The sequence below is a fragment of the Macaca nemestrina genome, chromosome 2 (genome assembly GCF_043159975.1).
Source record: "Macaca nemestrina isolate mMacNem1 chromosome 2, mMacNem.hap1, whole genome shotgun sequence".
Taxonomy (NCBI): domain Eukaryota; kingdom Metazoa; phylum Chordata; class Mammalia; order Primates; family Cercopithecidae; genus Macaca; species Macaca nemestrina.
In genome coordinates, this window is record NC_092126.1 from 89,808,385 (window position 1) to 89,832,863 (window position 24,479).

At 41.3% G+C, this 24,479-nt stretch overlaps 2 long non-coding RNA genes across 5 annotated transcripts in view; one reads left to right on the forward strand and one right to left on the reverse strand.

Moving 5' to 3' along the window:
* Nucleotides 1–12,618, forward strand: LOC105489992 (uncharacterized). Of its 2 annotated transcripts, XR_011619903.1 has the most exons (5): nt 1–170; nt 3,959–4,084; nt 5,538–5,650; nt 11,851–11,925; nt 12,483–12,611. It is a non-coding gene; the product is annotated as an uncharacterized lncRNA (long non-coding RNA). The 2 variants fall into 2 exon arrangements; XR_011619902.1 differs by lacking the exon at nt 11,851–11,925 and having other exon boundaries at nt 13–170; nt 12,483–12,618.
* Nucleotides 10,378–24,479, reverse strand: part of LOC105489993 (uncharacterized) — an 18,977-nt gene continuing 4,875 nt past the window's right edge. For 2 of the 3 annotated variants that reach the window (XR_011619904.1, XR_011619905.1), the window contains exons 3-6: nt 24,141–24,256; nt 17,737–17,828; nt 16,078–16,114; nt 10,378–12,844 (exon numbers count right to left, since the gene is read on the reverse strand). This is a non-coding gene — a long non-coding RNA (uncharacterized lncRNA). The remainder of the gene's footprint in view (nt 12,845–16,077; nt 16,115–17,736; nt 17,829–24,140; nt 24,257–24,479) is intronic. The other variant, XR_011619906.1, reaches the window with a different exon arrangement.

Consider the following 24,479-nt stretch of genomic DNA (forward strand, 5'->3'; position numbering starts at 1 on the left):
CTGTAGACTGGAACAGAGGCATATTCCTGCAGTAAGGGTGAGGTTCTTCTATAGCTAGAAGAACATGTATGGCTTAGAACAGGGATCCCCAACCTCTGTGCAGCAGGCCCAGGCCCTGTTAGGAACTGGCTTGTTAGGAACTGGGTCACACAGCAGGAGAGGAGCAGCAGGTGAGCCAGCCAGCGTTATCACTTGAGCTCCACCTCCTGTCAGATAAGCAGCCGCATTAGATCCTAGGCACGCGAACCCTACTGTGAACTGCACGTGTAAGGAATTTTCGTTGCCTGCTCCTTATGAGAATCTAACTAATGTCTGATAATCTCAGGGGGAACAGTTTCATTCCAAACCATCCCTTCCCCACAACCCACCCGCCATCCATGGAAAAATTGTCTTCCATGAAGCCAGTCCCTAGTGCCCAAAACTTTGGGGGCTGCTGGTTTAAAAGATGGAACAAAATGAATAAGGAGTGATTCAGGAATTGACTTAATTTGCTCATGGGACTGAGAAGACAAGACTGATAGTGATGGTGGACGATGTTGATGGTGATGCTTGATGGTGTGATAGCTGCAAGTTCCTGTTATTACCGAGCAAAAGGGTCTTGCTGCCTGATGCACTAGACATGAATACCATGACACTGGGTTTTTGAGAAAACAAAAGTTTTTATTGTAGGTCAACTAACAAGGAGACAGCAGCACAGTTCAAATCCGTCTCCCCTTGCTGGCTCTAAGGCAGTCATTTTATTAGAAAAGGTTCAGGGGGTGTGTTCTGAGATTACTAGGTGATGGTGGAAGGAAGGGAGAGGTCTAGAAAGTCCTCGGGCATGCGCAGTTATCTCTTTATGCTACCTCGTGGATCACGTGCAAATTCAGCGGCAGTTAGTATAAAACATGGTGGAAATTCGGGCTGTGACATCAACAAGATCATTCTGTACAGACTCGGGTTGGCCATATTGCTTCCAACTGATTTCAGCCAGTTTTCTTAAATCTCACAAGTAAAGGGAGTTTCAGCAGCGTTCCCTGAACAGCATTTCAACAGGTGACTTACCAAGTGCAGCACTTTAGTGGCAATATTTCATATAATCTTCATAATAACTCTAGGAAAGAGGTGTTATAATCTACATGTTGCCCTCAACTCATATTGCCCAAGGTAAATAATAATAATTAGTAGTAGTAGTACTAATGGTACTACTAGTAGTAAATCTTGACTAAAACACAGGTCCCTGCAACTTCAAAGACTACAAATGCTTTTGTTCACCACACTACCCTGCATCTTTGAAATGCAGTGGCTTTTCAAAACATCCCAGTGAGCCTGAAAGTCAGGCTACACATCCATTTATCTATGAGGGCCAACTTAGCAAAACAAAATGTTTATGGCAAGGCTACATCTTTTTTCATGCCAATGACGATAGCTGTATCAATCCAATAGAGGGGGTGGGGAAGGAAGCACCTTCACAGAGTATGTTATCTACTTATCAGATAGAATTATGACAGTGAAAATGATAAGCCAGGCATGGTGGCTCATGCTTGTAATCCCAGCACTTTGGGAGGATGATGCGTGCTGCCCAGGACACCGAGACCAGCCTGGACAACAAGGTGAGACCCCCATCTCTACAAAAAATTAGCTGGACAGCGTAGTGTGACTGTGGTCCCAGCTACTCAGGAGGCTAAGGAGGGAGTATTGCTTGATCCCAGAGAGGTCAAGGCTGCAGGAAACCATGTTCCTGTGCCACTGTACTCCAGCCTAGGTGACAGAGTAAGTCCCTGTTTCAAAAAGAAAAAGAAAAAGATAGCACTGCTCGTTAGCCACTGAAATGTTAATATCTGGACATATTTGAGAAATAATAGCAGAGTCAGCTTTTAGAATTGTGTTGTGTAATTGGATTGAGGGACTCTGTTGGAAAGTGAGAAAGCCCCGGGGTTGCTTGCCATTCTGTGTGTGATCATACTGCTGAGAGAAAGAGATAGAGAGAGGCAGGGGAAACCTTGCTGACCTATACAGACACTGCGCCTCCACTTCTGTCACCTGTAAAGCAGCTCTTCCACGGGATATTCAGTTCAACCCAGCACATATTAGGAACTCTTATAACGGTTTCTGGGGCCCAGGCATACACCGGTCAGTGTCACCCCAGAGTATGACTATTATATGAAGTACACAAACTCCATCCTCTAGTCTGCGTTGTTCAAACCAAAATGAAGGCCCTGCCACTCTGCCGTAATTCCTCAGCATACTCCCCAGGAAGTCATGTACCATGACTGCTGAACTTCCTTCACCAGGCACCATTCCCTCCCCTACAATTGTAAAAAAAAAAAAAAAAAAAAAGCCTTTTGATCTGTGACCTGCATTTAAAAACTGACATCTGGTGGTTAGGATGGTAATTAGACTTAATTTAAAAGTTATTTCTGCCTTGTTAACTGAGTTACTCTGTGATCAAATTATGGGATAATTTAGATGAATTCAGGCATATTGATTGTATAATCTATAATGTGTGTAATTAATAACTACCCCCTAAAAGCTCTGTGTGAGAAATTGTAAGGATTCACATTAGGCAAAAAGTCAAGGCCTGAATGGCATTTTCTCCTCAATGCCTTTTATTAACTACATATAAAAGGGAAAGCTTTCAAAGGAGATGAAATCAAGATTAAATGCCAGAATTGATCGACATTGTTGCACAGCTTACATCTCTAATGGCCGCAGACTGGTGTAACTTGGGAATTCTCTTGCCCTAGGTAATTGAGGTGTCATCTTCTTGGATTGCACATCTTTAAGGGAGGTGACTCTGGCTGCTGGCTTCTTTTTGATAGTTTTACCCACGATTCTTGAGACACTAATAAGGCGAACCCAGCCATGGGGGTTGCAATGATCCAGGCTGGTCTGTCTGAAATGAGCTGATGCCAGCAGTGTAGTTAGAATAAGTTGTTTCTACTTATGCCCAAATAACAACAAAGGATTTACTTTGGTTATGGTAAAAGTGACAAGGGTCAGATTTCTGTATTCTTGAATCTTATCCTATTGTTTACAACCACACCAGGTCACCTAAAATATGCACGCATATACACACAAACATTTTTTATTATTAACTAACATATCTGCCCCAAACTCCTTTCTCTTCCTCTACCTTGTAAGCTGGGTGGAGCATCTGTGAGGCAAAAGGACATCTTGATCTGTTCTGTAGGCAAACTTAAGACATTCATTCAGTGGCTCCTTTGTCTTGGCCCACCTTGGTGCTACCAGGCCCTCAAAGAACCTGATGGCACCTGGACAAGAGGCATACCAAGAAGTGAAGAGAGCAGACCTCATTTAAAAAAGGGAGAGAAAGATGGCATTCATTCAAAGAGAAGGGTCTGCCTTCCCCATTGGTATACTGAAGGAAATGTGATCATGGTTCGTATTTACTCATGGGCTGGTTGGGCACCTTCATCGACTTATCAGCCTTTTCCTCCATCCATGAAAGCACCCCTTGGTGGGATGGTGACTTAATGATAGCAGTTTGTATTTGTTGAGCTCAACACTCTGCTAAGTGTTCTATATGCACTGTTTTATGGTCAGGTAGGTGCCAACACAACAACTTACGGATAAGGAGCAGATGAATGGAAAGGTTCAGTAATCTATCCCAAATCCACAGCTGGGAGGTAGTAGAGCCAGGATGTGAACTGCCAGTCCTGTCTGACCCCCAAGCATGCGTCTGAACTCCTCCATTTCCCCCATCTAGCTATGAGTTTCCCAAAAAATCCCATTCCTCCTTGACATATTTTAGAGTTCTTCCTCCTTAGAGGTAGAATGGGGAAGACATAAGGAGTGAGGAAAAGAAAAACACTGACAACATGGAAAAAAAAAAAAAAAAAAAGACCAGATCTTAAAAAGAAAAACTGACCATGAGAAATTTTCATTGGTGACAGAAGCCAAAGGATCTTTAAAATAAAGATGGCTACTCTTCAATGTTAAATTGTTTCCCATGCAGTGTTCTATTCTGAGATCACCCCGCTGTATTAGTCAGCTAGAGCTGCCATAACAGATTACCACAGACTGAGCGACTTAAACAACACAAATCTGGAGGCCAGAAGCCTAAGATCAAGGTGTTGGCAAGGTGAGTTTCTTCTGGGACCTCTCTTTTTGGCCTGGAGATGGCTTTTTCCTGGGTCTCCACATGTTCTTTTTCTGTGTGTGTCCATGTCCTAATCTCCTCTTCTTATAAGGACACATGTCATATTGAATTAGGGCCCATATCAATTATTTCATTTAACTTTAATTACCTCTTTAAAGACACTTTATCTCTAAATGCAGTCTCATTCTGGGGTACTGAAGATTAAAACATCAAACATGAATTTGGGGTTGGGGGAATATACAATTCAACCTCTAGCACCACCACCCACCCACACACACACACATACACACACTTTATGCCAGACTTTCAGACTTTCAGTAAAAATCTGCAAGATACACTGTCTTGGGTAAAAGAAAATTGGTGGAAAATTAAAGACAAAGTTGTCTTCCATATATGGAGTTAATGACAAAAATAGAAGGGGGAAAAAAATGACCAGGAGGTGAGATGCAAACAGGGAATAAGAATTTAACAGAAGCAGGAAATCAAGAGTAGGAAACCAAAGAGAAATGTGCTAGGAACAGTTTAACCCTACCCCCACCACAGGGATACTAGGATTCCCAACCAGATGTGGATTTGGCCTTGAGTATATTTTGTTTCATTTGTTGTGAGTATTAAAGGAATGATACATCCTAAATGCTGGACATCTTTGGGTGACATGGTGATAACTGGTATGGCAATTTTTCAGTGAATTACCATTAAATCCCAGCCTATCTAATCACAGGTCATGCAACTCCTTGTGGTAGAAATATAATCCAAATATTCACCTCTTAATTCCCAGCCCAGTTTACCATCCCTCATCATTAAAACAGAACTAGAGAGGATGACAAGGGCTAGAGGTGAAAACAACAGTGGGCCTCTCCTTGGATCCAAGGCAGCACAATGATTCAAAATCAAATGTGCACCTGGCCAGGAGAGAAATTCAGGTAACTTACAGATGCTATTTGACTCAATCCTGTGTAATGGAATTTCAAGACAGGAATAATATTATTACACCTTCCAGCAATTCACAGCCAATATTTTCAGTTAAAAATCACTGGGTTCTAGCCTTAAATAAGGCTATTGAATAACTTATGCTAATAAATGGCTCTCCTTCACACTTGCAAAAATTATCCTAAGCCATTGGGAAAGGTCACTTCTGCTAACAGTTTGCAAAGAAAAGATCTTCCCTTTGGTTCTAATTCTGGGTGAATGGCATGCCTGTGGGGCTGACTGACAGGACCCTGTGCCAGCATGGTGCCATATGCCAGCTGGTCAGTACCGCCGAGGAGCATACGTATGCTGAGTCCTGTATCAGCAGGCTCAGCTGGTCACTGACAAAGCAACCATGCTGAAGACATATTTTGCAATTTGGTCACACTAAAATTTGATTGCGTGTGTGTGTGAGTCCGTGTTTAATGATATGAATCAATACAGTTTATTGGCAATTGTTTTTCAGACTGACAATAAGCAATACAAAGGCTCAAATAAATTGTTTCTCATCTCTTTGGAATCATGTGGAGCAAATAGGTGCAAAAAAGGAAAAGGAAAAACAGTCAAAAAAGAGCACAGGTAAATGAGACATTTTACAGTATATTACGGTGTGAGGCTGGCACTGCATTCTTACTAAAATACACACACACACAAATTGGGGCCTTACAGAGTAAAGAAAATAAATTTAAATTCCAGCTCACCCAATGCAACTTCAAGGCATTCCATTCTTACTGCTCACTCCCAAAAACTACAATCTGGCCAGTAGGACAAGAATTACACAGGCATAAAAATATGAAGCAAAAACAAAGGAAGAGAATGAGTCCCTGAAAACCTTAAAGAAATGAAATATTCTTTAAAAAATATTGGAGGGGGCTGGAAGCAGACACTGGAACAGCAACCAAATCAGTGTTCAGGTATCCAGGAAGCCGTTTGGGGTAGGAGGGAGTAAGACTTACACGGGCAGCCTGACCCCCAGGAGGCCATCCAGCAGTTGCAGGACACAGAAGAGATGGGAAGCCAGAAGCCTGAGTTCCTGGTGAAGATTGAGCAGGAGCTGACAGTAGCAAAGAAACACAAAGTGCAGCCTTCCTGGCACCCAAGGCTCAAGAAGAGGTATGAGAAGCACCTGATGCCAATCGACAGCACATCGCTAACCATCAAGCTCCAGCAGGAGGCCCCGGACAACTCCAACACCAGCCCCAACACAGAACAGCTCGTAAACATGGGCTATGCTGCCAAACCTGTGAGGACTGCCTGCTACAAGGACATGGGTCAAGTCAAAGAGTTAATGCAGGACGTTGCTGACCAGCAAGAACTTGCAGAGGAGATTTTAACAATTTCAAGACCTGTAGGGTCTGGAAGAGTTTGACAAGAATGAGCTCATAGCGGAATTACAAGAACTAGTCTCACTTCAAAGCAGTAGGGCTGCATCACTGCTCCCTCTACAGAGTCTGCACGGGGGAGGGGAAAATTGGCCGGGACTGGGGGCAGTAAGCAAAGTAGCAGGTGCCTGCTGTTTATGATGTTGAATTCTATAAAATAAACTGTACTTGCAAATTCAACATTTAGCTTCTGGGCTAGATATAATAACTTCGCTGCTGAATCCTCAGTGGAAAGGGCCACTTGTTTGCAGATGAAGGTGTCTGAAAATGTAATCTCTGTCCTTTTAAGTCAGTCGACTTGTCCCACGTTTCTCTGTAAGACTTGTATGGTACTGGAAGAAAAGCCATTTTTTAAAAGTCATAGACCTTTCCTTGCCCTTAGCTGTAATAATGCATCTGATTTGGGTTTCCTAAAGAGCTGTATTTCTCTTCAACCCTGTCTATACTTCTCTTGCCCACTCCTCATTCCCGCTCCACTGGTCTTTTGGAGTTTGTGATTCTTATTTGAAATTGACGATATTCTCTTGAGAGCAGCTAAGATTGTTAGAATTAAATTGCAGCCACAGAGTTTTAAAATACAATTCTAAGGTCCTTGGAGCTGTTTGTAGTAACTGCTAGATAACTTGTTGGAAACATGTGCATATATTTGTATTCAAATGAAATTATAGTTTGCACTATCATCTATTAAATGTCTTGATGAATTCTTTTAAAAAAGGAAAAGGAAAATACTAGAAAACCCCAAATAGCAATTTTATTGTATTGTATTGTATTGTATTGTATTGTATTGTATTGTATTTATTTTGAGACAGAGTCTTGCTATGTTCCCCAGGCTGGAGTACAGTGGCTCAATCTCGGCTCACTGCAACCTCCACCTCCCAGGTTCAGATGATTCTCCCACCTCAGCCTCCCAAGCAGCTGGGATTACAGACACATGCCACCATGCCTGGCTAATTTTTTTTATTTTTAGTAAAGACAGGGTTTCACCATGTTGGCCAGGCTGGTCTCGAACTCCTTACCTCAAGTGATCTGCCTGCCTCAGCTTCCCAAACTGCTGTGATTACAGGCGTGAGCCACCATGGCTGGCCCAAATAGCAATTTTTAAAAACTAAGATGCATAATAGCAAAATGGAGATTCATGTGGCTAATCAGCATGCTTCCATAAACACAAGGAACTCCAAAGATGATAATCCTGACACCAACATCATCAGTACTAAGGTTCTTCTAGTAATAAGGAATAAATACAAACTCTGGCTAGATTCAGAGAGATATGAGAGGGGAAAGGGGGAGAATGAATTTATTGGAAGGACACGGGAAGGAGTTCGTAAAGCTCCAGGGGTTTAAAGGGTAATTTCCTGTAGAGCATTGATTTTCAACCTTGATTACATAATAGAATCACACAGGTAACTGTAAAAAATAAAAAATAAAAAAAAAAGTAATGCACTGGCTCCATTCAGACAAATTACATCAGAATCTCAAAGGGTAGGGCCCTTGAATAAGTATATTTTAAAAGCTTTCCAGCTGATTTTAGTGCATAGCCAGGGATTGAGAACTATTCCTCTGGAATGTTAGAATTAATGCCCCTCAATCTTTATGACTCCCTGGTCCAGTGATTTTAGCTCAAAATTCCAAAATTCCCAGGAGAGAGATCTAAGTGGCCCAGTTTACATTCATAGGATACCACTGAACAAATTTAGCCACTGCCGAGAAAATAAGGTCATACTGGACCAGACACAGCCGCTGGGAGTCCATGTCTGTGGGTCAGGGCAGGTTGAATTACTGGGAGCTGGGCAGTCACCCAGAGTGTGTCTATTACACCACCCATGGGTGTGACGGGAAGTTTCATGCTTAACCAGTACTCCCTTCTCCTCTGAGAACACACAGATAAAATGACAAGACAGAGTCCAGATTCCAGTAGGGCAGCCCAGGGTGACACCGAAGGGACTGCGGAGACGTTTCATACACCCCAGCCAGTGAATGAATCCTCCTGTGTTCATTCATTCAAACACCAATGTCACCTGGTAAAAGTTCTGGGTTAGAGATAGAAAAGAATGATTTGTAATTATTGTAACAAAGTGTAAGTCTCTGATCTGCTCACCTTGTAAATGTGCAATAGTAGCTTAAGCAATAAAAGAAAAGCTTCTCTTAAGTACATAAATCTTTCCTATACAAGCTAGTTTATGTCAATGGTAACTTAACAGGCCCTCTTTTTCCCTAAGTAGTGCCAAGATAAACTTCAATCTGAATTTAGTTCTAATACAAAGTTGGAATTAAAGAAATTCAACCTAACTTTTTTTAATGTAATAAATAAACAACTATTCCAGCTGTGGCATAGATATTAAAGGGAAACACATTGCGTGTGTAGAATAATAAGATCAGTCATCTGATCTTTGACAAACCTGCGAAAAACAAGAAATGGGGAAAGGATTCCCTATTTAATAAATGGTGCTGGGAAAATTGGCTAGCCATAAGTAGAAAGCTGAAACTGGATCTTTTCCTTACTCCTTATACAAAAATTAATTCAAGATGGATTAGAGACTTAAATGTTAGACCTACTACCATAAAAACCCTAGAAGAAAACCTAGGTAATACCATTCAGGACATAGGCATGGGCAAGGGCTTCAAGTCTAAAACACCAAAAGCAATGACAACAAAAGCCAAAATTGACAAATGGGATCTAATTAAACTAAAGAGCTTCTGCACAGCAAAAGAAACTACCATCAGAGTGAACAGGCAACCTACAGAATGGGAGATAATTTTTGCAATCTACCCATCTGACAAAGGGCTAATATCCAGAACCTACAAAGAACTCAAACAAATTTACAAGAAAAAAAACAAAAACCCTTGTCAAAAAGTGGGCAAAGGATATGAACAGGCATTTCTCAAAAGAAGACATGCATACAGCCAACAGACACATGAAAAAATGCTCGTCATCACCGGTCATCAGAGAAATGCAAATCAAAACCACAATGAGATACCATCTCACACCAGTTAGAATGGCAATCATTAAAAAGTCAGGAAACAATAGGTGCTGGAGAGGATGTGGAGAAATAGGAACACTTTTACACTGTTGGTGGTATTGTAAACTAGTTCAACCACTATGGAAAACAGTATGGCGATTCCTCAAGGATCTAGAACTAGAAGTACCATATGACCCAGCCATCCCATTACTGGGTATATACCCAAAGGATTATAAATCATGCTGCTATAAAGACACATGCACACGTATGTTCATTGCGGCACTATTCACAATAGCAAAGACTTGGAATCAACCCAAATGTCCATCAGTGACAGACTGGATTAAGAAAATGTGGCACATATACACCATGGAATACTATGCAGCCATAAAATAGGATGAGTTTGTGTCCTTTGTAGGGACATGGATGCAGCTGGAAACCATTATTCTCAGCAAGCTATCGCAAGAACAGAAAACCAAACACCGCATGTTCTCACTCATAGGTGGGAACTGAACAATGAGATCACTTGGACTCAGGAAGGGGAACATCACACACCGGGGCCTATTATGGGGGGCGGGGGGATTGCATTGGGAGTTATACCTGATGTAAATGACGAGTTGATGGGTGCTGACGAGTTGATGGGTGCTGACGAGTTGATGGGTGCAGCACACCAACATGGCACAAGTATACATATGTAACAAACCTGCACATTATGCACATGTACCCTAGAACTTAAAGTATAATAATTAAAAAAAGAAAAAAAAAAGAAATTCTACCTAACTTTTTAAATGTAATAAATAAACAACTATTCCAGCTGTGACATAGATATTAAAGGGAAACACATTGCATGTGTAGAATAATTTACAAATCAAAAACAGTATATATACTTCAAAACACAAGCATATGAGAAGTACCTGCAAAGCATGCAGCGCCAGGAGAAATCAAGGTGAGACAGCTGCTGCTTTCAAGACAGCCATCACTTTGAATGGGTGACCAAACCTACACTCAAAGAGACAGTCAAGTATCTCAAGAGAGCATGCAATTCAGAGTCAGAATGAATGATTCATTGGTAAGGGCCACATGAGTACACCAAAATCCATAGTAGCTTTGAATCATGAGTGCAGCCCTGGCCCCAGAGGTCTCTCACAGTAGACCATGGAATGGGCTGGCCAATCTCATGAACAGCCCACTGGAATCCAAAACACACAAGAGCCTAGGGATCATGAAGGAAAAGCTGTGTATTCATACTGCTTTCAGTGTGGTTCGGGAGAAAACAGAGAAAATAACAGAGCCCTGAAGTATCAGGTAAAGCATATAAGGACCGTCACATAATACAGTCATCTTTGTTTGGATTCTTCCATAAGCAGAGCTTGACACAAAGAATTTGAGTGCAAGTAATTTATTTGATAAGTGAAGGAAAACACATGTAGGGGCATGGGGACCTGAGACGGGGAGGAGAAGACAGATAATAAAGGATGTGTCATCAAGTGGGTTAAGCCTGTGAGCAATTGGATCTTTTTTTTAATTTTTATTTTTTGTATTATACTTTAAGTTCTAGGGTACATGTGCACAAGGTGGAGGTTTGTTAAATATGTATACATGTGACATGGTGGTGTGCTACACCCATTAACTCGTCATTTACATTAGGCATATCTCCTAATGCTATCCCTCCCCTCCCCCGACCCCATGACCGGCCCCGGTGTGTGATGTTCCCCACCCTGTGTCCAAGTGTTCTCATTGTTCAATTCCTGCCTATGAGTGAGAACATGCAGTGTTTGGTTTTGTGTCCTTGCGATAGTTGAGCAATTGGATCGCAATGCTGCTAGGGAGAAAAACCTGGGTGAAAAACACACAGTCAGAATTATCCCACCCAGGGTGAGGGAGCTAGGGTATGTATACACCAATAGCCATTAGTGATTGGTCGAGGGGTGCTGTAGGGGAAAACAGGAGGGTGTTAATAACCTGGCAATTTGGCCGGGCAGAGTGCCTCATGCCCGTAATCCCAGCACTTTGGGAGGCCAAGGTGGGCGGATCACAAGGTCAAGAGATCAAGACCATCCTGGCCAACATGGTAAAACCCCGTCTCTACTAAAAATACAAAAATTAGCTGGGCATGGTGGTGCGTGCCTGTAGTCCCAGCTACTTGGGAAGCTGAGGCAAAAGAATTGCTTGAACTGAGAGGTGGAGGTTACAGTGAGCCGAGATCACGCCACTGCACTCCAGCCTGGTGACAAAGTGAGACTCCGTTTCAAAAAATAATAATAATAATAACCTGGCAATTTAGGTCTGCTGAGCATGTAGGTAGATTGGCTCCAGCAGCCAGGAAAAGCCTTCAGTGAATGGGATGTGAGATTGGCAGTTGACTTCAGCTGGTCTACGATGAAATGATGAGACTTGAATGGACAGGGTGAGCTCTAACAGCATTTGCTATGATTTCCCACAGTGGAAAGAACACCAGATTTGACATGAAGATACCTATGCATGAGGCCAAGACCACTAACACATACTCCTGGGGATGGTGAGAGAAGTAGAGGCAGACGATATATCCTTTACAAAACATAAAGTATAATATGCACACTAACTGTAATTATTAACTAAAAATTTTCAAAACTGAAGGATTATAGCTAGTATGTAGAAAAGGCAGTAGTCCTTAAAGTCACAGTCCTGTGTTCAAGTCCCAGTTCCACCCCTTCTTAACTGTAGGGCTTTGTTTCAGTAACTTCAATTCTCCTTACTTATCAAATGAGGGCAATTAATAATACCTACTTCATAGTTCTGTTGGGATTAAAAGCACATAAACATGCAAACCATCTAGGACAATAGCTAGCAAATGGTAAGTGTCTACTTCATCACCCTTCTTATCATCGTTAAGTAGAAATGTTTGAATGTTACACATAAAGTGAATCGTAATGCAGTAAATTCTATCACAGTTAATTTCTATTGATCTATGTTAAAAGCTAGTGTACACAATAACAATAAGTGGATGGATGGATGGATGATTGTAAGGCTGGAAGTAGATACTGTAGAGTGAGTGGTTAAAACTAAAATACTCATTTTATGTTATTCTGCTTTCAGATCATCTAAAAGCAAATGTTCAATATTTTCTACATCGTCTTAGATGCTGGCTGGTAAGGGCTTAAATTACACTAGCAAACAAATACAACCAGGAGAGTACGGTGTCTGTGAAACTAAAACCAATTCCCATTATGGAAAACCATTTTTTATATGTCTGCTTCCCTGCTTTAGTAAACAGAACACAGAGAACATAATTGAATATTTGATGATTGAAAATCTTGCAGTGTCTGTGAGTTCTCATGCTGAACATCAGTTCTCATCACACAGGCCTGTAGGTGTACTTGTGGGATGGCAACGGATTACACAGAATCTTTAATGGCCTTGAGAAGTACTCATAAGGCTTCTTTTTCTTCATCTTTATCCTTTAAGAAATAAATAAATATTGATATCAGTTGGGTAAGGTTTTTGTTTGTAGATTTTTTCCATCTGATTAAGTTTAGGGAAATTTTGTTTACTGCTCTCTGAATAAGATGAGCTCTCTCTGCCTCTCTGCACACTGAGTCGGGGAAGTTGAGGGGGTCCTTTATCACCTTCCTGAGCACTGGGGGACTAGATACTTTCCTCTATTGGTCTAGACCTAGAGAGAAGGTTAGTAAGCCCAGCTTCTCGTCCTGCAGTAGAGCCTCTGGGCATTAATCTAGGGGACTATTCTGAGTTTTTAGCAAAGAGTTGTTCATAAAGAGCCATGCCCACCACCCACCACCCATCTCAGCTCTCTCTGGTCTGGCCTCTCTTCCTGTTCTCAGCTCTGCCTATAAGGGCCTTTCCTAAAGTAATGAGACATCCCAGAATGCACCTCCTCATGACCCATCCTCTCTTCTTCTTTTTTTTTTTTTTTTTTTGTTGTTGTTGTTGTTTTCCTGAGATGGAGTCTTGCTCTGTTGCCCAGGCTGGAACACAGTGGCGCAATCTCAGCTCACTGCAACCTCCACCTCCTGGGTTCACGCCATTCTCCTGCCTCAGCCTCCTGACTAGCTGGGACTACAGGCGCCCATCACCAGGCTTGGCTAATTTTTGTACTTTTAGTAGAGATGGGATTTCACCATATTGGCCAGGCTGGTCTCGAACTCCTGACCTTGTGATCCACCCGCCTTGGCCTCCCAGAGTGCTGGGATTACAAGCGTGAACCACTGCACCCAGCCCCGTCCTCTCCCTTATTATGCCAGCCACATTGAATCCTGGACGTTATACTCTGGACATGGGCCTCTCAATGGATGTCAGAGGGAAAAAGTCATGGGGGGCGGACGGGAGACCTAGGGAACATAATATAAATATGCTGGTTCAGCAGATAATTGTCTTGCAAATAAAAGGCAGTTACCTGATTCATTGACTGGAGAGGACTCAGAGTCCCACGTTTAAATGTGAACATTGACCTCAGTCACCGTTTTCTTGCGCCGTAATATTCTGGGTCAGTGAGTGGAGGATATAAAGCCATAGAGTGCTTTTCAAAATCTAACCCCAACCATGTTTCAGTAAAAATGCAGTCTACATAGATTCAACTCTGTTTTCTCCTTGGTTTATAGCTTTTGTGCTAGCATTTTTGTGGTCATTTGTGGCTATTTTCATAGGAAGTTTCGAGGAGCGTTATCAGGCATTGCTTTTTAATTACCATACCAACCCAGAAATACCAGAATGAGAAGACTGAAATTCCAGTTACCATAAAAACTGCACATAAACGTCATCTAACCATTACTTGCAGATATCAAGAATGCGGTAAAATAGTGCTGGATTATGGGCACCAAAGCTCATGCCCTTGGCTCCCGAGAAAGCCCTCAGTGCAGAAACTAACAGTTGACTAATTCAATAGCTGTGCTCTTTTCCTCCTCAAACAGCTCAGTGTGTAGTTGGGTACATTATGGTCCAAAATAAAAGATCCATTTTTCAGCATCCCCTGCTCCTGAGTGACCATGTGACTAAATCCTGGCCACTAAATTCTAGAAATGTTGCATAGGACTTTCAGGAAGTTTCCCTAAGAGGGAGGAAGTACACTTTTCTTCTTTCATAATCCCATTCTGCTGCCTGGAATGCAGATGTGGTGGCTGGAGGAAAAGATGTGGTGGCTGAAGGAAAAGCTGACCCAGAAGCATCTTAAAACATGAAGATGAAAGTTGCACACCAGAGATAACAAAGAAGACAGCTGGAAGGAGCCTGGGTCACTAATAAATTTCTTGAGCCCCTATTCCAATCTTATATTTCTGATTAACAAACCACCTAAGATGCACTGGCATAAAACAATAGCAATAATTTACTATAATTCTCTTTCATGATTCCAAGTGTTGTCTAGGGAGCTCTTGCTCAGTGCTTCTCATATGGGGCTGGAGTCATTTGAAGACTTCCTCACTCACATATGCAGAGGTTAATGCTTATTATATGGCTGGGATCTCAACTGCTGCTCTAACTCAGAACACTTGGCTTCCCAATGTGGCCTGGACTTCGTCAGATGCCTTACAACATCTGCTTGTTTCTGATCTCGGAATCTAGCTGCCACATAAAGCCCTTTGTGATCTGCTCTCCAAAGACAGGTTCAAGGATGAGGTCTCACACTCACTTCTGGGAAAAGGGAGGACAGAGAATGGCAAGATCATAGTTCAGGAAAAGCAGAAGATCTTGTTACAGCCATTTAAAAAATATAAAATCTGATCGGGCACGATGGCTCACGCCTATAATCCGAGCACTTTGGGAGGCCAAAGTGGGCGGATCACCTGAGGTCAGGTGTTCAAGACCAGCCCAGTCAATATGGTGAAACCCTGTCTCTACTAAAAATACAAAAATTAGCCAGGCATGGTGGCGTGCCTGTAATCCCAGCTACTCGGGAGGCTGAGGCAGGAGAATTGCTTGAATCTGGGAGGCAGAGTTTGCAGTGAGCTGAGAACGTGCGATTACACTCCAGCCTGGGCAATAGAGTGAGACTCAGTCAAAAAACAAATAAACAAACAGACAAAAAAGGCTGGGAACAGTGACTTATGCCTGTAATCCCAGCACTTTGGGAGGCCAAGGTGTGCACATCACAAGATCCGGGAGTTCGACACCAGCCTGGCCAACATAGTGAAACCCCATCTCTACTGAAAGTAAAAAAATTAGCTGAGCGTGGTGGCGTACACCTATAATCCCAGCTACTCAAGAGGCTGAGGCAAGAGAATCACTTGAACCCGGGAGGCGGAGGTTGTAGTGAGCTGAGATCGTGCCACTGCACTCCAGCCTGGGCGACAGAGCAAGACTCTGTCTCAAAAAAAAAAACAAAAACCTAAAATCTGCCAACACCCCATGCCAGTCCTAAATGCCTTACTTCCACATGTATTTTATGTGAGAAGCAAACATCTGTCTTGTTTAAGTGGGTGTTAGTATGGGTTTTTCTCTGATGTGCAGGCCAGCCTGATCCTGACTGACAGAGCTCCCGAGGCCATCACTCATACTTGATCTGCATACACTTTACACACGACCCTAACCGGCTTTTTCCATCTGGAGGCTCCTCCCAAAGAAGATAATTGACAACAGAAGAGAAAGGGCGGGCAGGGAACGTTGTTAGAATCAAGTCAGGCACACTCATAGCAACACCAACGGAAAAAAGAAATGGAAAAGTTATACAGTCACCCACCTTTCAGGAGGCATAGCTATCTATATGTGGCCATTTCCTAAAAAGACAAGCAGCAGAATTATGTGAGTTAAAAAATCCTAGAGATTATAACTAATACAGTAGAATTCAAGAATTAACAAGGCCCTTATAATATTAAAAAGGAACTGAGTTTACTCGTGGCAGCCTGATTAAAGATGATTTTTGTACATATTATTACTGAGGACAATCTCTGAGAAAAGATTTCCTTGTAGGTTTTTGAGACATGATTTCATATTCTTATACTTTTTTCCTTAAAAGAATCTCTGAAAGATAATTTGCTAATGCCCAATTCCATTTTTGAATTAGGCGAACAAATAAAAAAGACACAAAAGCAATCTTAATTCAGTCAGAGATGTTCAAATTAAGCTCAATCTGCACATTAATTTTGTGCCTGGAGGAGCTACTGCATAGCTGTCCCACGATGCCCTGGGGAGCACAGCAGCACCATTTTTCTGTGAAGAACCCTAGATCCCAGGGAGATATTCAAGAACAGAGCAGGGACTGTCCGTAGGAAAGCCCATGGTCTGCAGAACGCCCATCTCCACTTTCTCACTGAGAAACTAGAGTTAACGTTGTTTCTTCTATCATTTGTTATTTTGTTTTGTTTGGGGTCACAATATGCTTTTTGCTTCTTAGGGTTCTAAAATGCCTTGAGATCAACCAATACTAAGTTCAGTTTAGAAACTCAAAAGAAGAAAGAGTACTTCCGTGAACATTTTTCTCCTTATTCCATCAACCCCAAAGAAAAAGAAACAAATGATTTAAGACATACATCTATTTCCTCACTAGCAGTGTCAAAAAAAAAAAAAAAAAAAAGAACTTAACCCCTAAAATCATGTAAGTCCTTCCCTTCTTGATTCTATTTGGCCTTACTAAAATTAAATCTCCATAGACATGTCAATCTCTCATTTCCAGTAAACTTCAGAGTTTTCTATCCTTTATTATACTCAGAAATGGGGTTCAAAGTTACCAAAAAAAATGACTCATTTTTTCATTATGGTCCACCACACACTGTTCACATCCAAGCCACAAGGAACTGGTGGTACAGACCCACACCACTCCATCCCCTGACTTTGCTCTATTTTCACCACCAGAAATGCACATGCCCTGTTTCCAACTGTCTATTTTACACTGCAAGGCCCACATCAAATGTCTTCTTCTCTGTGAAGCCTTTCCTCGCCTTCTATATTAGAATTAACCTCTTCCTCCACTTTCAACAAATAAATACTTGAGTGACTACTGAATGCTGGGCACTATTTTAGGGTAAAGGGAAACCACAGAGAGAAAACATGGCAACATGCCACCCTTCTACTGGAAGAGATAAACATTAATCAAATAATCAAAGAAAACATGTAAAATTGTGATATATGCCATAAATGGGTGGCCTTGGCGCTCTATGATAAAGGAGATGTGATCAGTTATATGTTAAATCAGAAACTGTAAAGGACCTGAAATTTTATCCAGCTCGCAAGTTAACAAAATAGCCTGCCAATTTTACATACATATAATGACAGAAGATACAAGACTCCTGGGTCAGAAACATGGATAGTTTGTTATACCAAAACAGCAGCCAGGACAGTCTCTTGTATAGCTCCTCCACCCCCCATCTCCACAGGGCTGTGGATGAGGGACCAACGTTACCTGCTCATGCAGTAAGGTGCACCACCGGAGAGGAACCCCTCAATTTTAGAAGACTGACTCTTATAAGGCTGTTCATCTGCTCATACACCTCTCTGGAGAGAAAGAGAGAGTAATGTAAGCAAATCTCTGGGGATGAGGAGGAAACATCATCACTACTCTGGAATGTGAGCAAATGGCTCCAGGAAGGTATATTCTAAATGTCTCTAGGAAAACACCATCTCTAGCCTCCAAGAGTATTTGCTATTCAAGCATGTCCTTCGCTCAGGAGGCTCAGATGAATGAGAAATGAGAGAAATCCACAGATGTCTCCTCACATCATGAACATCTTGAGAAATTTTCCCTAAGAAATAAAGTGTGTGCTGAAGAATAGGTAGGAGTTGATGGGACTGGGGGTACTTGGGAGCACTGCATCCAGGCACATAAATTAGCATGTGCAATGCCAGGAACAGGAGAAAGCATGGTGCTTTCAAGGAAATGCTGCATGGCTGTAGCACATGTCTCTAAATCAATCTGAACAGACAGACAGGGACCAGGTCATGCAGGACCTTGCAGGTTCATATTAAGGATGCGATTGCTTATTCCAAGGGCAATGAGAAGCTAAAGGTGTGTTTTAAGACAAGAAATGATACGAACAAACTTGTGTTTCAACACAGCCACTCTCTATGTTGCAGAGGATGGACTAGAGTGGAATCAAACCTTGTATTCTGGCTTCCCACAGAGTCTTTAAAATGGCCGACTCTTTGAGCTTGCTTCTACCACATGCTAGTCTTTTCCTTGTACACCCCCCACCAACAATGCAGCCCAGCACCTCTGAATTTGTCATTGCAGAAGAGGCAAAAACCCACCTCCATTCTTTCAGGGTCCTAGTTAGGCCTGAGTTTAAATTGTCATAAGACAGGTCAACAGAAGAACACCCAGCTTTTTTATTTATTTATTTATTTATTTAAATTTTTCATTTTAATATTTATTTATTTATTTATTTACTTTGAGAGGGAGCCTCGCTCTTTCACCCAGGTTGGAGTGCAATGGCGCAATCTCGGCTCACCGCAACCTCTGCCTCCCAGGTTCAAGCAATTCTCCTGCTTCAGCCTCCCAAATAGGTGGGACTACAGGCACATGCCACCATGCCTGGCTAAGTTTTAGTAGAGACAGAGTTTCACTATGCTGGCCAGGGTGGGTCTTGAACCCCTGACCTCAGGTGATCTGCCTACCTTAGCCTACCAAAGTGCTGGGATTGCAGGCGTGAGCCACCGCACCCGGCCAACAACTTTTTTATAAAACAGGTTTCACACTGCACAGGAGCACTCATAAGGAAATGAAGACCCAAAGAACCAGTTTGAGTCAAACATTTATACAGAATGGGACAAAGAGTAGTAAATTCTGAATATATGATAAGGCAAAAGAGCTTGAGCTAGAATAGTTAATTGGGTAAGAAGTGGTCAAGAAGATAAGAGTTAGTGTAACAAAGTCTGTGTTGTATAGATGTCCTTCAGCCTCAACTTTTCCATCATTGAAGATTAGAATGTTATTTAATAGGGAAGACATCTTTCACAACACAATTTCATCTCCTGCTTTTAAGAAACAAAAAAAGAGGTCAGAATGGTCTTCTTGCACCTGCTGTTTTTCAAGTGCCTTTAATTCAAAATAATCGATGTGCCAAAATGGTATATTTTTAACTCCTTCATCATTTATTGTTCACTTACATTGTGCAGAATAGTAATTTGAATCAAAATTATTTTCATCATTGAATCAGTAGAAGAGAAGCCCCTACCTTCCTGTAGCTTCCATTTTAATGTGCTCTGATAGATGAATGTGGTTAATCTCAATTACAGTCTGTTAATCTTTCCACTTCTTTACTTAGGATACTGCAGTGCATCCACCACAGAAAAGACCCAGATAAAGATAATTTAGATTTGCCAGATGTTCAGCTGCTCTCGGAAATAGCTCCTGAATTCAGTAAAACCAGGGTGGCTTTGAATGAGGTCTGTGATCTGGTATTGGTGGCCTTATATTATATATATATATATATATACACACACACACACACACACATATACACACACACGTGTGTGTGTATATTATATATATACAAGGACTTAGGAATCAACCTAAATATTCATCAATGGATGAATGAATAAAGAAAATGTGGTATGTATGTACACAATGGAATACTACCCAGCCTTTAAAAAAGAAGAAAATCTTGTCATTTGAAACAACATAAAAACCTCAAGGTTTCTTGAGGACATTATGTTAAGTGAAATAAGCCAGGCACAGAAAGACAAATACTGCGTCATTGCACTTATATGCAGAATCTAAAAAAGGACAGTTCATAGAAGCAGAGAGTAGAATGGTGGCTACCAGGGGCTGCAGAATAGGGGTGGGGACTGGCGGGTTGTTGTTCAAATCATACAAAATTTTAGTTAGACTGGAGGGACAAATTCAAGAGATTTATGGTACAACATGATGACTATGGTTAATAATAATGTATCATATACTCAAAATCACAGAGAGAGTAGATTTGAAGTGTTCTCACCACACACACACAAAAAAATGATAAGGCTATGAGGTAATGCACATGTTGATTAGCTTGAGTGAGCCATTCCATAGTAGATGGATATATCGAGACATCATGGTGTACACCATAAATATATGCAATTGTACTGCTCAATTAAAAATTATTTTTAAAATTAAGTTTTTCCAAAAAAAGACAAAATACAAAACGCAGCTCTGAATCTAGAGCCAGGGTAAATGTAAAGGATCTGAAATCTTGACTAGTCTGATGAGAGAAAATTAAGATAGAGACTGGAAGAACACAATTGGGTTAGAAGGGCAGAGGATGCAATGGCTTCCAGTAACAACTTCTTTAGAAATAGCTGATTGGTTTTATATAGGAGATACTGTTAAAAGTGTTACCTTCTGCATTTTCCCCTTCACCACAAATTTAATAACTTTATTTTCACGGCAGCTCCATCAATTTTGGTTTGGATGTGCTATGATTCACTTCCCCAGAGCGTTTGCATAATATGTATCCCACAGGTTTCATTTCTGTAAATCACTGCTTTGTGGGGGGATAAGGGGGGTGGATTCCAGGCGAGCTCCAGCCTTTGAGTAAGTTTTGAGACCAAAAGGAGATTGCATTTCCTGATTGCTAAGTTATCTCTGCTACTCACTGAGAAATTATTTTTCCTATAACACTTTCGTTTGTATATTCGATAAAGTTAATATCTGTGAAATCAGTTGATTCTCACTGCGCTAAATTATACTGGAATAGACAGAAGATTGACTTCCTGGTATTGACAAGAGAGAACTCTCAATGTCTTTTGACTTATTATCTCTGGCAGTTGGAAAGGATTACAATAACACACAAAATTACTTTACAGGGTATGTTTAGAGAGCAAAGAAAACTAATGGAGAGATGGGTTCTTGGGATATTTTTGTCTTTTGATGAAGATTTCCATTTCCTGTCAAACATTTCTCCTGAAATAAACTAGCGGCACACAATGCAAATTGATTTATCTGCACCTAAAGAAATACCTGAGGTTTAATTGCCTCTGCAATATTTATGCTTACATAAATAATTCAATGGCAAATTAATCCAGCTTTCATAATTACCTCCCACAGAGGCACATGGCTCAATCCCAAGGACTTAATTGTGGCTTGATGAAGGTATTTAGGTCACTACAACCAACAAGCCATATAGAAACATTTTAAAGACATAAAGGAAAGCAATCCATAGCTTTCAAGTCTAAGTAAGTTTTTATGAAGAAATACAGTATTTGTGGTTGATCTTAAACGCTGTGGACTTCAGGAAACACTGCTCCATTCATGATGAACTTTCTAAAAATACATTGTCTTCAACATCATCCAAGAGCATATAACACATCAGGTGCTTACATTTGCATTTGAGTGATATCTTTGCCCTAACTTGGCATATTTCCCTCATAAACTAGTACATCTATTTCTTCTTTGGTGTTTCATTCATCAAATTCAGTTGTCGTATGTTGAGCCACAGGTCTACCTTCATTTTGCTCACTCTCCTCTAATTCTTCCCTGGGCAAAGGCTGTATTCCTGGATATAGCTTTCAGGCAGAGGAGAGGCCAGTTAGCTCAGCACCTGCACCTTATTATATTTTACTAGCCATTTAACAACTTTTCTCTTCTTCCAAAATTTCATATTTTAAGTGAGGACCACCCAAAAAAGATAAAAATGATACATCCTGTCATTCACCAATTGGAATAGGAGCTAAAATTGGCATTGAATGTTACAGCTTATTAAATGACTTGATTACATTATCTGGGATAGCCTACCCTTAACAGAACTGGGAGGGAATTAGAATAATTCAACCATACAGACAAGAATCTGAGGCTTAAAGAGGTAAAGTAGTATGAACAAGATAATAATTAGTAGAGCCAGGCTCAAACACAAGTCTTCTTATCCTAGCATGTGAGCAGGGACTTTGTTTGATTCACTCATCTGTGTCTAGATCCTAGAACAGGGCCCAGTACATAGTAAGCTCCCAATAAATATTTGTCAAATGAATGCATTATAATCCCCATATGCTTTGCTCTGCGTCATGCTGCCTTTGTAGGAAACACATAATTCTGCTACTTTGAATGATGTTCACCCTCTGGTTTCTCGTATTCTCTTTCCCACAGTCCATCCAATGTTTGCTTCAAACTCAGGTGACTGCCACCCAGACCTCTAACAGCACCCACGTCTCTCTACAGCATGACTCTGTTCATATTAACTTATGATACAGCTGAGCGCTTGGTCATGCACTAATCTGTATTGGCTTCTAATTGTATGTTTGTCTTGTCTCTCAGTTCCTCTCAGTCTTTTTTATTTCAGCCAACCCAGGTGTGTCTGTGTGAATCTGCAGGTGGGATTCATTTGTACTGAAGATTAAATAGCTAAACTGCAAAATTTTGGCAAGGCAACAAGCTGAATCCTTTTAATTCTTGCTACTACAGTGAAAAGAAGGCAGAAAAACCCATCACAATCTCCAGCATCCCACCCCAAACATAAGAAATATGTCTAACAAAATAATTACTTTGATAGAGGAAATAATAGTTTTAAACCCTCTTATTTCTAGGACTATAGGAATCGAACTAAGTAGTAGATAGTAAAAGAAAGGAAGTCACATGGAAGATTCTTCTAGGTGTCAATCCATTTCCTGCTAAAACCAACAATAGCCTATCAGACCCCGCCAGCCCCAGGACAGAAGATAATTGTGTTTACAGCAGGTGTTTTGCATACTGAATTTGTAATAAGGAGAGTCACAGCTTCAAGAACTTGTGCAGAAAGTTCCACCTGGCTGATGGCTCCCACAATATTCTAGTGAGGAGAAATTCATGAAAACAGCAGCACTAACCAGGAGCCATACCTGCAAGTGCTTTTTAAATCCTGTACATATGGTACATATGAATATGGATATAGGTGTGTTGCTTAATAAATAACTTCACGTTTTTCATTGTGTAGCTCACTCATTCTCAGTTCTTAAGTAAATAAGAACTTACTTACATGCACTTAACAAGCATCTACCTTGCTAAGTGCTCATGACAGGGTAATCACCATACAGGTGCCTAGAATGAGCTGATGGATGAACAGACTGCCTGGTGAGTTCAATTAATAAACCGACATCAGTATGGCCCCAGATGAGAACATGTAAGAGGGCTTTCACTCAAGCCCCTTTCTTCTTTGAGTCTATGTTTCTTATCTGCATACTTTTCCCATATCCTGACCTTGAGGAGCACAGAAACTTTTCTTGGGGCCTCTCCCTCACCTCCCTATGTTATAGGCTCTTCCTAATACCTCTTGCAGATGACATTTTTGGGTAACTCTCTGGCTACATGGACTGATGGTGGCTTTCTATTTCACTATGTCCTATCTGCATCCTCTGGCTGTTCCCTTAGTTTAGCTGAAACCCAGGAGCTATGTCCAGTATTTCTTCTTTATCCCCTACAGATATAAGCAAAGGGCAAGTGTTCAATATGTATTTATTGCATTAAAGCTCACTGAATTCTAAGGTTATAAATGCATAATTGTCATGCTGGTCCCCTCCCAATTTCAATAAGGATGGTACCATGTTCAAGAGGCCAAAGAAAAGACCTGGAGCCAGCAAACAAGACATAGGGTTTACACACAGGGCAGTTCAGTGCCAGTAGGCGGGACAGGAGAACTACAACTGCTTAAAAAAGGAATGCAGTTTACATAGCATTTTCACTTAGCACCCTCCCTCAGCAAACTCCACCTGGCAACTCTCATTTAACCCAAAACAAAGGGCTTCAACGCCCTGTATGGCCTGCATTCCATGGGATGGACCAGGGGTTCCGCTATTCCTTACAGATAAGGAGTGAATCTCTGGGTTGGCCACTCCCAGATTCCTTAGCTCAGAACTCCAAACCTGCATTCTTCTTTGACCACAGGGTGATTCTCAGCTGTTTAAGTTATTGCTGTCAGGTGCATCTGCGATACAGGGTCATTCTCAGGGTATACTTCAGTTATTGCTGTCAGATGTGTCTGCCATACACAAATATTTTCAGGTATTAAAATGTAATAATTAAAACATGGATTATTAACCTGTGCTCTGTAAATGGATTTCACTGGAATTCCCTTCAAGCTGTATGAAAATTTTCATGCTGGGTACAAACGTTCATTTTTCTGGAAGGGGGATAATTAACCTTCATCAGCTTCTCAATAGGATCTACCACCAGAAATGAGAGGCCTGCTACCAAAACCCCTG